Source organism: Condylura cristata, unplaced genomic scaffold, assembly GCF_000260355.1.
Source record: "Condylura cristata isolate star-nosed mole 26May11 unplaced genomic scaffold, ConCri1.0 scaffold00022, whole genome shotgun sequence".
NCBI classification, from domain to species: Eukaryota; Metazoa; Chordata; class Mammalia; order Eulipotyphla; family Talpidae; genus Condylura; species Condylura cristata.
The window spans coordinates 3,526,039-3,538,560 of record NW_004567123.1 but is presented as its reverse complement, the minus strand read 5'-3'; the positions used below and the strand labels follow the sequence as shown (position 1 = coordinate 3,538,560).

At 34.5% G+C, this 12,522-nt stretch overlaps 1 protein-coding gene across 1 annotated transcript in view; it reads right to left on the bottom strand.

Annotated features, from left to right (window-relative positions):
- Positions 1 to 12,522, bottom strand: part of NKX2-4 (NK2 homeobox 4) — an 82,989-nt gene that overhangs the window by 6,171 nt on the left and 64,296 nt on the right. The window lies entirely within an intron of this gene.

Sequence of the window (12,522 nt, the reverse complement as noted above, 5' to 3'; positions counted from 1 at the left end):
CTGCGGCGGCAGCGCCTATGACGAGTTGTCCGCGGCGTGGCGAGCCCCCCGAGCTGCGGGATCTGGGGTTTATTTTAGTCCGGCGCCAGGTTTACGACAGACTCGAGGGGCGGAGCAACATCCCAAACGAGCAAACAATGGTCATTGACATCTTTTTCTCTCGCCCCCTAGCCCCCATAATGGAGGCAAAAAAGGTAAAGGGGGCATTTGGGTGTTTCTTGAAAAGATCACCCCCTTTCCTTTCTCCATCCTTCCCGCCTTTATTCCGGCAGTGACCCCAGTCCTGGAGCACCAGAAATAGGCAGCCCGGGGCTGGCGTCCAGACTTGACGTGAAGGACTCTGCGCTTCTCCCCATCCACACCTCCCCCCAGTTTTCCTAAAGTAACTTCTTAGTAAAGTCCAGTATAATTGGAGAGGGGGTGTAGAGCTATATTGGGGTGTGTGTGTGCAAGAGTTCGCCTTGCCCTCTCTAGCTGCCAGTCCCTCACTCTCTCCATCGACTAAAGTGTTAAAAAAAAAAAGGCTCTTGGGTCCCACCATAAGAGCGCATAAAGAGGAGAGGTACAATGACCGTTCTCTGCCATTGTAGGACTCCTAATTTATGCATCTTTAGCCTCTTAAGCATCATTTTGCGGGCAACCAAACGGGCACTTCCAAATTAGCTCAAAGTATCCAAATCCAAAGAAGAGAGAAAACACACACATAGAGACACTCACAAATACACAGATGCTAACTTGTAAGTATTCTTTCTTTTTCCTCTGTGGGACTGGAGATTGAATACGGGGAAGAGGGTACATTTTTATTTGCGATGTTTTCTACTGAGTTTTTACCTGTAAAGTTCTGTTCAGTTTTCTTTTCCTCTGGTTTTCCTTCTCTTTATCGCTCTAAGGAAAGTAAATGTCGAACTGAGAATTTATTCTCCTATCACTACCACGATCAAAAAGAAGAGAAGGGAAAATCCCGAAAATTCAAGAATTTCTAGCTGTTTGAAATGGGTCTTTTTGTTGTTGTTAGAAAAAACATAACCTGTTCAAGGAATATGAAACGGTAGCACAAATCAGGTGAAAATGGTAGCTTCTTGTGAAAATACAAAACCATAGATAAACCGACTTTCAATAAACATCTTTTGAATTGCAAATTTACCTATATTGCCAAGAAAAGCACAGACATTGTGAAACCTCCACAAATGCTGAACACTACAAGGAATAAGACAAAAGAAATGTGCAAACCTTACTAAATTTTGAGTAATCGAGTAATCTTGCAATAAAAACAATAACGGAGACACAAATACAAGATTTTTAAGTTTTTCTGGAGACTTAGAAAGGAGAAAGAAACTAGAACAGTGCTGTTTTAAAGCAAGATTTTTTTTTTAAACTAAAGGACATCTGAAATAATTCCACTTTAACCTACTAGTACATGTTGTAAAGGCAGGAACACTGTTACTTACTTCTTTTCTGTTTGATTTCAGTTATTCCGTTGGAATATCTGCTGTGGTTTTGCCCTTGTTTTTTAAATCATTGTTTTGTTCATTTCAATGTAGTTCTGCAAAGAATCGTTCTTTCTCTGGTGAGGGTAGAGGAAGGGACCACTATAGTCACCTGTGGGGAGGAAGTGTCAACCAGGCAAGTGCAGAAAGTAGTATTTTGAAATGAGATAATAACAAAATGTAATGCTATACAAATTTTCTGTAGAGTTCAGTTACTGATTTAGCCAAGTTAGCATTGCCACAATTTTAACATGCTGTTACTTTTACAGATCTTTCTGGAACTTGAAGCACTTGCAATAGGTCTTTATTCTTATCTGCACTGCAATTGTGTACTCCCCCCCCACCCCCCACCATCTAGTGATGCACATTGAATCATTAATGTATGTGTTTAAAAAATGGGTGATAGAATTCTAAAACTGCAGGTTGTCTTTTATATTTTGGCTTAATTTAAACTATACTGCTCACTTGTATTAGCTTAAATTAGAAGATAGTAGAAATCTTTCACTTCAAACTTTCCTCAGCGATAAATGGTAAGTAAAAGTAGTTATTGGAGCTATGGATATAAAGTCATTTGTAAAATATGTTGTATTTTTCAAGTTCTAACATGTTTCAGAAATTAAATCCACTGTAATAATCTTCAGAGAGCCTAAACGGAAAATGTGTTTAAAATTGCATGATTCTTTCCCCAGATGATTACTATTTTCGGCGTATACATTTCATTTTGTAATTCTTTTATAGAACTTTGGAATAAAAGTTCACATCACAGGGTTATATTACAAGTTATTACTTTGTTCTTCAGCTGTGTTAGGTGCTGCTACAGGTACATTTACACTTGGAAGGCTCCCATCTTTGAATAAAAAGTACTTTATCCTCTCTCTTTCAAGAGTTATTTCTGATTACTTGGGAACTTGCTGTCTGAAATAGTACTATCTTCACTGGAGGAGAGCAGTTCTGAAGAAAACTGTACAGATTTTCACCATTTCTCCCATTATTTATTTGTTTCTCTACAAATTACATGCCTTCATGCTGGAAGCACTATTGTATGTCCATAGAGTGTTCTGAACACATTTGTAGTCTAGAGTATGTAAACTTGTACACTTACATATAGTCACAAATGAAAATAGTCCCATTGTTATTCCATCAAAGCTATCCATCAAATTTGTTCATCAAGCCATTGTGTGCCTAAATTATGTGTGAAAAATTATACTCAAAATTCTTAAGTACTGTTGACTAGATTGGGTTTTGTAGGAAAATATTTATGAGGAATGTTTTTTGAGTTTTTTTTTCTTTCTTTAAAAACAGTGCTGACACTCAACATCAACAACAAAACAGCAAATACTACCAAAGGGAACCCAGTGGAGAGAGGTAGCCCTTCCACTCCACTCCTCTGCTCCAGACTCCCAGCTGCCCTCTTGAGAAACACTGCTGTCTCTTCTGAGACAGTCCACACACCTTGAAGCATGTTCCTTTTAGTGTGCTTTATATATTTTTGTATCTTGCTTTTTTCATAGCTCAGGTTTTTGTAATTTTATACATCGCACTTAGCAGCGACAAATTAATGATGCTGGCAGAGATAGAAAATTTTCCTGAACAAGAAGATTCAGTAGGTTCTCTTTGCTTTCTGGTGAAAATGTGGTATTCATAGAAAATCTCTGATATGTCCATTTATGTTAGGGCAAAAATATTAGTCAAAAAAAATCTGAAGTAGGAAACTTTGTAAACTTGTGACTTTCTGTTTTTGGACAGAAGCTCAGAGAAGAGGGTTGGAGAAACACTTAAGAAACCTGCCTACATATTCAGCCAATCCTTTACAGGAAAATGTTTTTCTGAGGTGGAAAGTAGATTTCTAATGTGTCCCTAATTTCCTTAGAAAGACTGTGTTTGAAATGTTACTATCTGCTTAGTATACAAGAAGATAATGCTTTTTAGGAAAGATACACTTGACATGTGATTAATTTCAAATAGTTGTGAAAAATTTGATTAAAAATTCTCATTTTGTGAAAGAGGCTTTCAAATATCATCTTTGCATTTGAGAAGAAATAAAGAAATATGTCATTATACTAGCATTTTGAAGTAAAATTTGAGGTTAAAAAGAGGAAGTAGCTACAATAGAGATGAAACATGAAGTTTTAACTATTTAAAAATATGCTAATTTCACCATTTTATGAAATTTGATTCTTTTTAGTTCTCAAAAGCTTTTTGTTTTAAATTTATCATTTCAATTACTTTGAATTGCTTACAATAATTTTACACTTGGGCTTATGACTTCATTTCCCTGTGACAGAATCATCCTTTCATATTTTCTTCACAAAATGCAAACTTCTTACAATTTAACTCCTATTAAAAAAATCTTGAAATTCACAAATTTTAGGTTGAAAATACTTTTCTGAGCAATAATTACATTTTAAATTAAGGTGATTATTAGTACAATGTGAGAACAAATGGTAGCTGTTGAAGACATTATTGTTTTGAAATCATAATAGTAGGTATTATGTATTAGGTAGTATTATAATAGTAATTAAGAGATTTCTAACAAACAAAACCAAAAACTAGACACCTAGTTTCATGATAGAAAATAACATTAGATTACAACAGAGTTGTATTAATAGGAAAATTAACCAGTATCTCATAACTCCCTTACCCTAGGATTGTGAGCATGTTTTTAAAAATTCATTTTTTGTGTTTTTTAAAAAAAATTAAACATTTTTTGAGTAAGTAATAAAATATATGAAATGGGAAAATAAAGTGTGTTTTAAGTTTCTGTATAGTTGCTTACATAGCCCAAAACTTTCTTTTAAGTGTCATTTATATTAAAAAGTATCTTTGACATTTGTTAGATGTTTTGGAATGTCATCAAGTGACTTTTTTTTTTTTTAAAGATTTATTTATTTATTCATACAGAACTGGGGTACAGGCCAGAGATGCAGAGGGTGAGAGGATTCACCAGAGACAGAGTGGGGAGCAGAACAGGCAGATCGACGAAGTACACTGCTGAGGGGAGCAGCGGGCGGGTCAGGAGAGGTCTGCCACGCCATGTGGATCTCCTCTAGGGCAGGCGGGGATCGAACTCATGCGGAAGTGGCTTAAGCTTCTTAGTGCAGTGCTTTAACCCGCTGCGCCACCAGGGAGGGCCCTGTCATCAAGTGACTTTTATGGGAAAAAGAATCTTGAATTTTAAGCAAAACCCTACTTCTATTTATTTATGTGAGGAGCTAGTCATTCTAAAGTTTATACTGTTTCTTTACACATGCCTGATTAGAGTGAATGCATATAGCCTTTTATGTATATATATGTATAAACATTATACTTTCATATTTTTTTCTCACATGATGTCAAACTTTCCAAGTCTGAGGTTCACTGAATTTAATGTAAAATCTATCTCTTTCAAGTCCCTAAAGATGTACAAATTAGTTACAAATTATTTTGTAATTATCTAGGAAGTATCAGTGTAAACTTAGGTCAGGTGATTGGGTTTTTTTGTTGCCCTTATTTAAAGTAGAAACTCCAATATTTAACATTTTCATGAACTGATTAGCTTTGCACTTACTAATAAAGATTTAACTTTACACAGGTTAGAAGAAATAACTAAAATAATGTAATTAGAGATAATTTGCCCAAGTTTTGTTTGCTTTATTTTTTTTTATACTGCTAATGTTGACAAGATATTTAACAGATATTTGTATGCTTTTCTATAGTCATTTGAGATTTGTGCTTGGTGCTATAGGCTAGTAGTATTCACCTTATAAATAAATATTAATTTTGATGTATTTTAAATAATTTAGTTATTGGTTTCATAATTTGCAATTTATAAGCTTAATAGGAATAAGTTGATTAATCTACTTTATACATCGAATGTCATGACTGATAAACTTGACTGATACAAATTTACCTGAAAAAGCTTCCTTAAAACAAAACTAAAAGTTAATTAACCTGAAACCATGACAAACTATTTGATGGACTTGAAAATTACTAATTATTGCCTCTAAAAATCCAGTTCATGAAGTAATCTAGTACTGGGAGCCAACTGTTCAGTAAACTTAGTGTTTATTAAATTCTGAAGAAAGTTTAAAGTTTGCACTACATAAATAATTATGGAGATAATGCTGAAAATGATTTGTGTGTGTGTGTGTGTGTGTGTGTGTGTGTGTGTGTGAGAGAGAGAGAGAGAGAGAGAGAGAGAGAGAGAGAGAGAGAGTATATATATTGGAATTGGGCCCAAAATGCCAAGCCATAGAAGTAAGAACTGCTTGAGAAAATCAGTACCAGCTTGTATGAAAACAACTTATCACTGGTATACAGCTTATCTTTTAGAACTATATAATTACTTAATTAAAGAAATGTATAACTTTAAAGTAGCTATCTCTTCCAAAATAGAAGCACATATATCCAAAATATACTTTAAAAAAATAGCCCTAAGATTCAATGGTAGATCTCAATGACTAGAAGATACTTTTTAATACCTTAGTGAAAAAAGACAGAGGAATCAAATTTACAACTGTTTAAGGATCGTTTTTTAAGGGAGTAAATAATTCTTGAACTGTGAAGGATATATATTAAAGTTGAATGTTGTGCTGAAGTTGCTCTGGCAATTAGAACATAGAATACAAAGTAAGTTTTAATATGTTCTTTTATGGTTTATATACTTAAGTAAACAAAATATTCTGAAAGATCTAAATGAAAACTATTCCACATAAGTTTTCTTTCTCTGTAAAGTCTCATATGTATAATGATTTCTTCCAGAACTGAATCCTTTAAATGTAATTTTTCTTTAGCATAATCAGAGGTAGTGCATATATGATTGAGCTACCATTGTGAACATAATTGATGCAGCTCTTACCAACAATTTGCAGAGATAAAAAGGGTGATGGAAATGGTAGTTTAGGAATTGCTATCTAAAGACACTGGAGGATTAAAAAGAAACCTGGGGTTTCCAATACCCTCTGAAATCATTTTCACATAAAACCCGGGTTTAATGGGTACAAGTGTGTTTTAAGTGTCCTGCTCATGAAAAAAAAAATTTATTTGACATAAAGAGATTATTTGGTCATGTATCTACAGTGAACAAATTGAAATGAATATTCTATACCCATTACAAAAGGAGAAGTAGGGAGTGTTCTATATATTCAATATACTAAAGTGGATGCGTTTAACTACATATGCAAAACGAGTAAATATTCATGAAAGTAAAACACTTGTTATATGCAGGCAAGTCTAATCCTAAATTGTTCTTAGCTTTCTGTTATTGTTCTTAGCTTTGTGTACATCACCTTCACGTAGATATTTTGATATTAGAGACTCACAGGAGTTAATTATATGACATAAAAATAAAAATTAACATTCTTCTACCTTCGTTCATAAAGTATATAAGGCATTTATAAATAAGTGATGTATTTACTTTAAACATTTAGTTAGAATCAGAGTCTCATAAATAAGGACCTTATAAGAGAGTAGGAAGTTAAGATATGGATGAAAAAGACATCAACTGTACAGGCAGGCCATAAAACCTGAATCTCAAATTTGGTTCTAAGCTTCCATGTAGATAGAAGGCTGTTACACTTTTCTTATTTTTAGTAAAATTCCAGAGGAAAAGAAACATGGTCTAGCACTTAGCTCTAAAAGAAATTTTTCATGGATGGGTTTATTCATGGGGAACACTGAATATAAAATTCTTAATAATTCTACAGCAGATGGAGTTAATTATTTTCTAGATTTGGCTTATTACAGAGTCTATTTCATAAGAAATTGAGAGTTCAATACCAAATCATTTCAATTAAGCTAGCTCTGAGTTTGGAAGGTTCAGGTAGCCCCCTGATATTCTAGAAATGAACAGCATATTTGCAAAGAAAAGTTCATAAAAATCACAACATTGTTCAATAGTCTTGTTATACAGAGTTCTTATATTAGGACTAAATATGTCACTGTAATGTGCAGGTCAGTCTTTGTTCATCCTTTGGTGACAAAGTGTAAGTCTACTTTCACACAGCTCTCTACATATGAGAAGACCTATTATTTTCATTTTATCCTACTTATGTTTTCTCCTTTTCATACCAAGAACTCTCCTGAACAAAAAGGCCTGAAATGACATGTACAGCTGCATTAACAAAGAATCTAGACTGCATTAACAAAGAATCTATCAGGTTTATACTATATGGTAGAGTATCCCAAGTGCTTCAGCAAATTGGGGTGGAAGCCCTTATGACACCAGTGGAAGAAACTTCTTCGCATCTGTATCCTGATCTTGAAACAGTACTTTTAAATTATACTACCTATGTCTGTGTAGCTTTCTGTATTATTTTAAATTACATAAATATTCATATATAATATATGCATGTGGACATATATCTATGAAAATGTGAGCCAGTTGACTTAGGATTGAACTTTTTAGAATGTATTCTGTTTGTAAGATGGAGATAGAATTATAGTCCTAAAACCCACTAACATTTATTAATCTTTTACTAATATGCTAGGTACATTCATGGACCTTAGGTATCCATATAATTTAATAGCTACAATGGTAACTAACTTGAAGTGTGGTAGACACTGAATTCAAGTGAAAAATATTCTGAAAAGAAGTAGGAAAGAGAATTCAAAGAAAATTATTTATACTCTTTTTCTGTATATAAGGTGGACAGATCAAAATTTATAAGATATTTGAATAGCTATTGCTAGACTTTTCCTACATTGTTAGACTATTTTGAATGCTGTCTATGCAAATATTACAACTTAGTATTCAATTATATATTTATTATATATATAATTTCTTTTTTTAAAATTATTGCAAAAGTTTATTTTTACATCATTTTGCACATTTTTTTTCCATCTCGATTGTAATCCCCGCGGGTTTCCCATCACCAAATCACCCGTGTGCCACCACCATAGACCCATGCATTTCCCTCCCCCCCCATGTTTTTGATCCCATTCCCCACTCCACCCCCCCAAAATGTCTCTGGTATATGGTTGTTCATTATTTTTGTTATTTTCTCGCCTGGTCCATTATACTCCTGCTATGAATGAAACCATCCAGTATTTTTCTTTCTCTTTCTGGCTTATCTCACTAAGCATGATCTGTTCCGGCTCCATCCAAGTTGCTGCAAAAGACATGTATTATATATATAATTTCTTTTTAAGGGCAGTAGAAAGTTTGAAAGTTTCAAGTGACTTTAAATAGAATTAATGAAGCACTGATAAAAGGTATTTCTCATAATTGTTGCAATAATAAATAATTTCCTTAGAAAAATTAATAATATAATGTTTCATGTTAAAGTAGATTATAAATATTTTATTTGCTGGTGTATTCATTGTTGGCATCAGCTCAATATTATCAGAATTAATGAAATAATAAATAGAAACTTAATGGAAAACAATTTAAAATAATATAAAAGTGTGTGGAGCAGTGCTGACCAACAGAAAAACAGTGTGATTCTTAATTTCCTAGTAGCTATATTAAGCATTAAGTAAAAAGAAACAGCTGAGATTAAATAAAAATATAATTTAACTAAACAAACCTAAATATTTTCTCTTCAATAAGATCGCCAACATAAGAATTAATAAGGAGTACTTCAGTAGTACATCTTTGTAGATTTACACATCCACACATTTGCATTTGCACTAGTAATGTCAGGTCCTCAGCGGTGGGTTGCTCATGGCTGTTATTCCTGTTGAGCAGCGGGAATCAGGAAGCTATGGCCTCCAAACCATAGCATATCTGGTTTTTGTATGATTGTAGTGCTAAGAATGGTTTATATATTTTTAAGCAGTTGAAAAAACTCAAATGAAAAATAATATTTTGTGACAATTATGTTTTGTGGCTGTGATTTGAAATTTCCATTTTCAGCATCCATAGAAAAAATTTTATTCAACATAGCTGCACTCCTTGCTTGATAGCAGAACTGAATAGTTGTAAGACACCAGATGGCTCACAGGTCTAAAATATTTATTTACTGGGTCTTTTTTTTTTTTTTAAGATTTATTTATTTGTACAGAACTGGGGTACAGGCCAGAGATGTGGAGGGTGAGAGGATTCACCAGAGACAGAGTGGGGTGCAGAACAGGCAGATTGACGAAGTACACTGCTGAGGGGAGCAGCGGGCGGGCCAGGAAAGGTCTGCCATGCCATGTGGTCACCTCGGGGGCAGGTGGGGATCGAACTTGCGGAAGTGGCTTAAGCTTCTTCGGGCTGTGCTTTAACCCGCTGCGCCACCTGGGAGGGCCTATTTACTGAGTCTTTTACAGAAAATGTTGGTCAACCTCCGCTAGAATAAAAATGACAGTCATTTCATGAATGCCTAATCCCACATCTTTCTCCAGAACTAATCATTCTGAAGGGTATTTTACCAGATTAGTTTTTCTAGATATCTGTCTGTCTGTATGTCTCTATCCCACACTTGTCCCCTGCCATATACATAATCTTTCTCTGAGTATTGTGTTTGCATGTATAAGTATATATATATATTTTGAAGTTCTGTTATGTTTTGAGAACATATATTCACACTTTAAAAATATATAGTGGGGCCCTCCCTGGTGGCGCAGCAGGTTAAAGCATAGCACTGGGAATCTAAAGCCGCTTCCGCATGAGTTCGATCCCCGCCTGCCCTGGAGGTGACCACATGGCGTGCGCTGCTCCCCTCAGCAGTGTACTTCGTTGATCTGCCTGTTCTGTTTCCCGCTCTGTCTCTGGTGAATCCTCTCACCACCCCTGTGCCTCTGGCCTGTACCCCAGTTCTGTATGAATAAATAAATAAATCTTTAAAAAAAATAAAAATATATAGTGGCTTCATACATTTATGTATGTGTGCATATATGTACACATATATTTTGATTTCCTGTTTTAATTTCAGTATAAAGCCTATTAATTACTATATTTTATCAATTTCCACATCAGTGCCTATATTTAGGCCCTTTCCCTTCCCCTTCCACCTTTTCCCTTTTCTTCCATCCTTTCCATTTCTAGTAGAAACAATGCTACAGTGAATACATTTAGAGATTTTTGTGTAATAGTACAGATATTTCTGTGGGGTAGATTTCTACAAGCAAAACTACATCCGAGAATGAGTTTATTACACATTTTAGAAGAGGTGGCACATTACTCTCAAAAAATGACTATTAATTTACATGTCAGTAGTTAATATACCTTTTCTTCACACATCTCTAATATTGGATAATCATTAAAAAAATTAGCAGTGTAGTTCAGTTTTACTTACATATGTTAATATCTGTTTAATATTCTTCTGTTTAATAAAGTACAGTTACTTATTTAAAAAAACAAAAAGCAAATAAATTAGCCAAGAAAAATGTAAACTGTAAGAAGAAAGTCCCCTGAAATTACATACAGAAATAAGTATTCAAGCTAAAGTTTTTAGCTTAGGACTCATATATTTACATTTCATCCTAGTTACTTTTCTATTGGAGGAATATAGCATAGAAAAAAATAATTATGATTTAGATTCAGGTATATTTCATTTGTCTTATTTTACCAAACCATAAAACTTGGTTGTAATCCCTTCTGGAGCTTAATTTTTCATCAGTTGATATGTGAAGATTAGCTTAAACAGTGATAAGTAATAAGGTGAAATCACCTTATCCTAGATGTTCCCTAAAATGTTTGCTTTTTTTATTGGTCCTTTTATATACTGTCACTCTTTAAAATGAGAATGAGGACACATTTTCTAAAATACCATGTTTTACTGAGGCTTGTGTAATGTAAGAGAAAATAGTTGAGAAATAGCATTAGTTCTCTGGACTTGAAAGTCTCATCATCTTGTGACACCACACCTTCACCTATCTCTTACTCCATGACGTCCTTTTTTTTTTTTTTTAAGATTTTAAAAAATTATGCATGCAAGAATTGGACAGAAATATAGGGGTTGGGGTGGTGAGAGGATTCACCAGAGACAGAGTGAGTTGCAGAACCAGCGGCTCTACTGAAATATACTGTTGGCACGTAGGTGGGGAGTGGGAAAGGAGGAGAGGTGTGCTGCGACATGTGGCTGATTGTCTTTCTTTTTGAAAAAAACCATCTGCATAATTCTGAACTCAGCAAATATAAAATTTTCTTATGAATCTAGTTTGTCTTTGGAAAATTCTGTGCCAAGGTAAAAACAACTTGAAGTTTATGTCTCTGAAAACCATAGGTGGGTCCTCTGCAATATTTAACATTTTGTATACTACTAAAGAACATTACTTAGCATATAAGTTTATTTCAGTATTGTATGCTGCTAAGCTAATAACTACAAATCTGTGTCTAGTAATGTTTTTAAAGATTTTTTTAAATGCTTATAAGAACTTGGGTACAAGCGAGAGGTGTGGGGAGGAGGTTGTGGAAGGATTCACCAGAGGCAGAGTGGGGAGCAGAACATGCAGAAATACATTGCTGAGGGGAGTAGTGGGCAGGACAGGATAGGTCTCTGCTGAACCATGTGGGTCAGCTCCTTGGCTTGGGGATCAAACTCATGCTGCAGTGGCTGTGGATAGCTTCATAGTGCTGAGACAACCCCTTGTGCCACCAGGGAGACCCTGTGTCTAGTAATGGACACAGATTTTAGCCCTTAGAGAAAACATTCATGTGCTTTATCCACTCAGTAGCTCATTCAATAAGCATTTGTGGATTGTAAAGAAAAGGACCAGACTGCTGAATGAAACCTTTTTATTCCCCTGTAGGAACAGGGAAGGGAAAAGAAGAGATAAATGAGTCAACATTTAAAATTTATTTTAGAAAGTGCTGTTGCAGTGGTAGTTATGATTGCAGGGCTACGAAAATATGTACAAGAAGGAACCCTAACTCAGTCTGATGAGAGGAAGTAGGTGGTAGTGGATCAAGGAAGGTGACCTGGATTAAATGATATCTAAGATGAATTTTATAGATCAGAGAGGTAATAATGGAAATGGCATTTCAAATAGAAGAGTATATGCAAAGGCACAGAAAAATTTTTTTTTCATTTTTTTTATTACAAAGTTTATTTTTACATCATTTTGCACATTTTTTTCCATCTCGATTGTAATCCCCGCGGGTTTCCCATCACCAGATCACCCCTGTGCC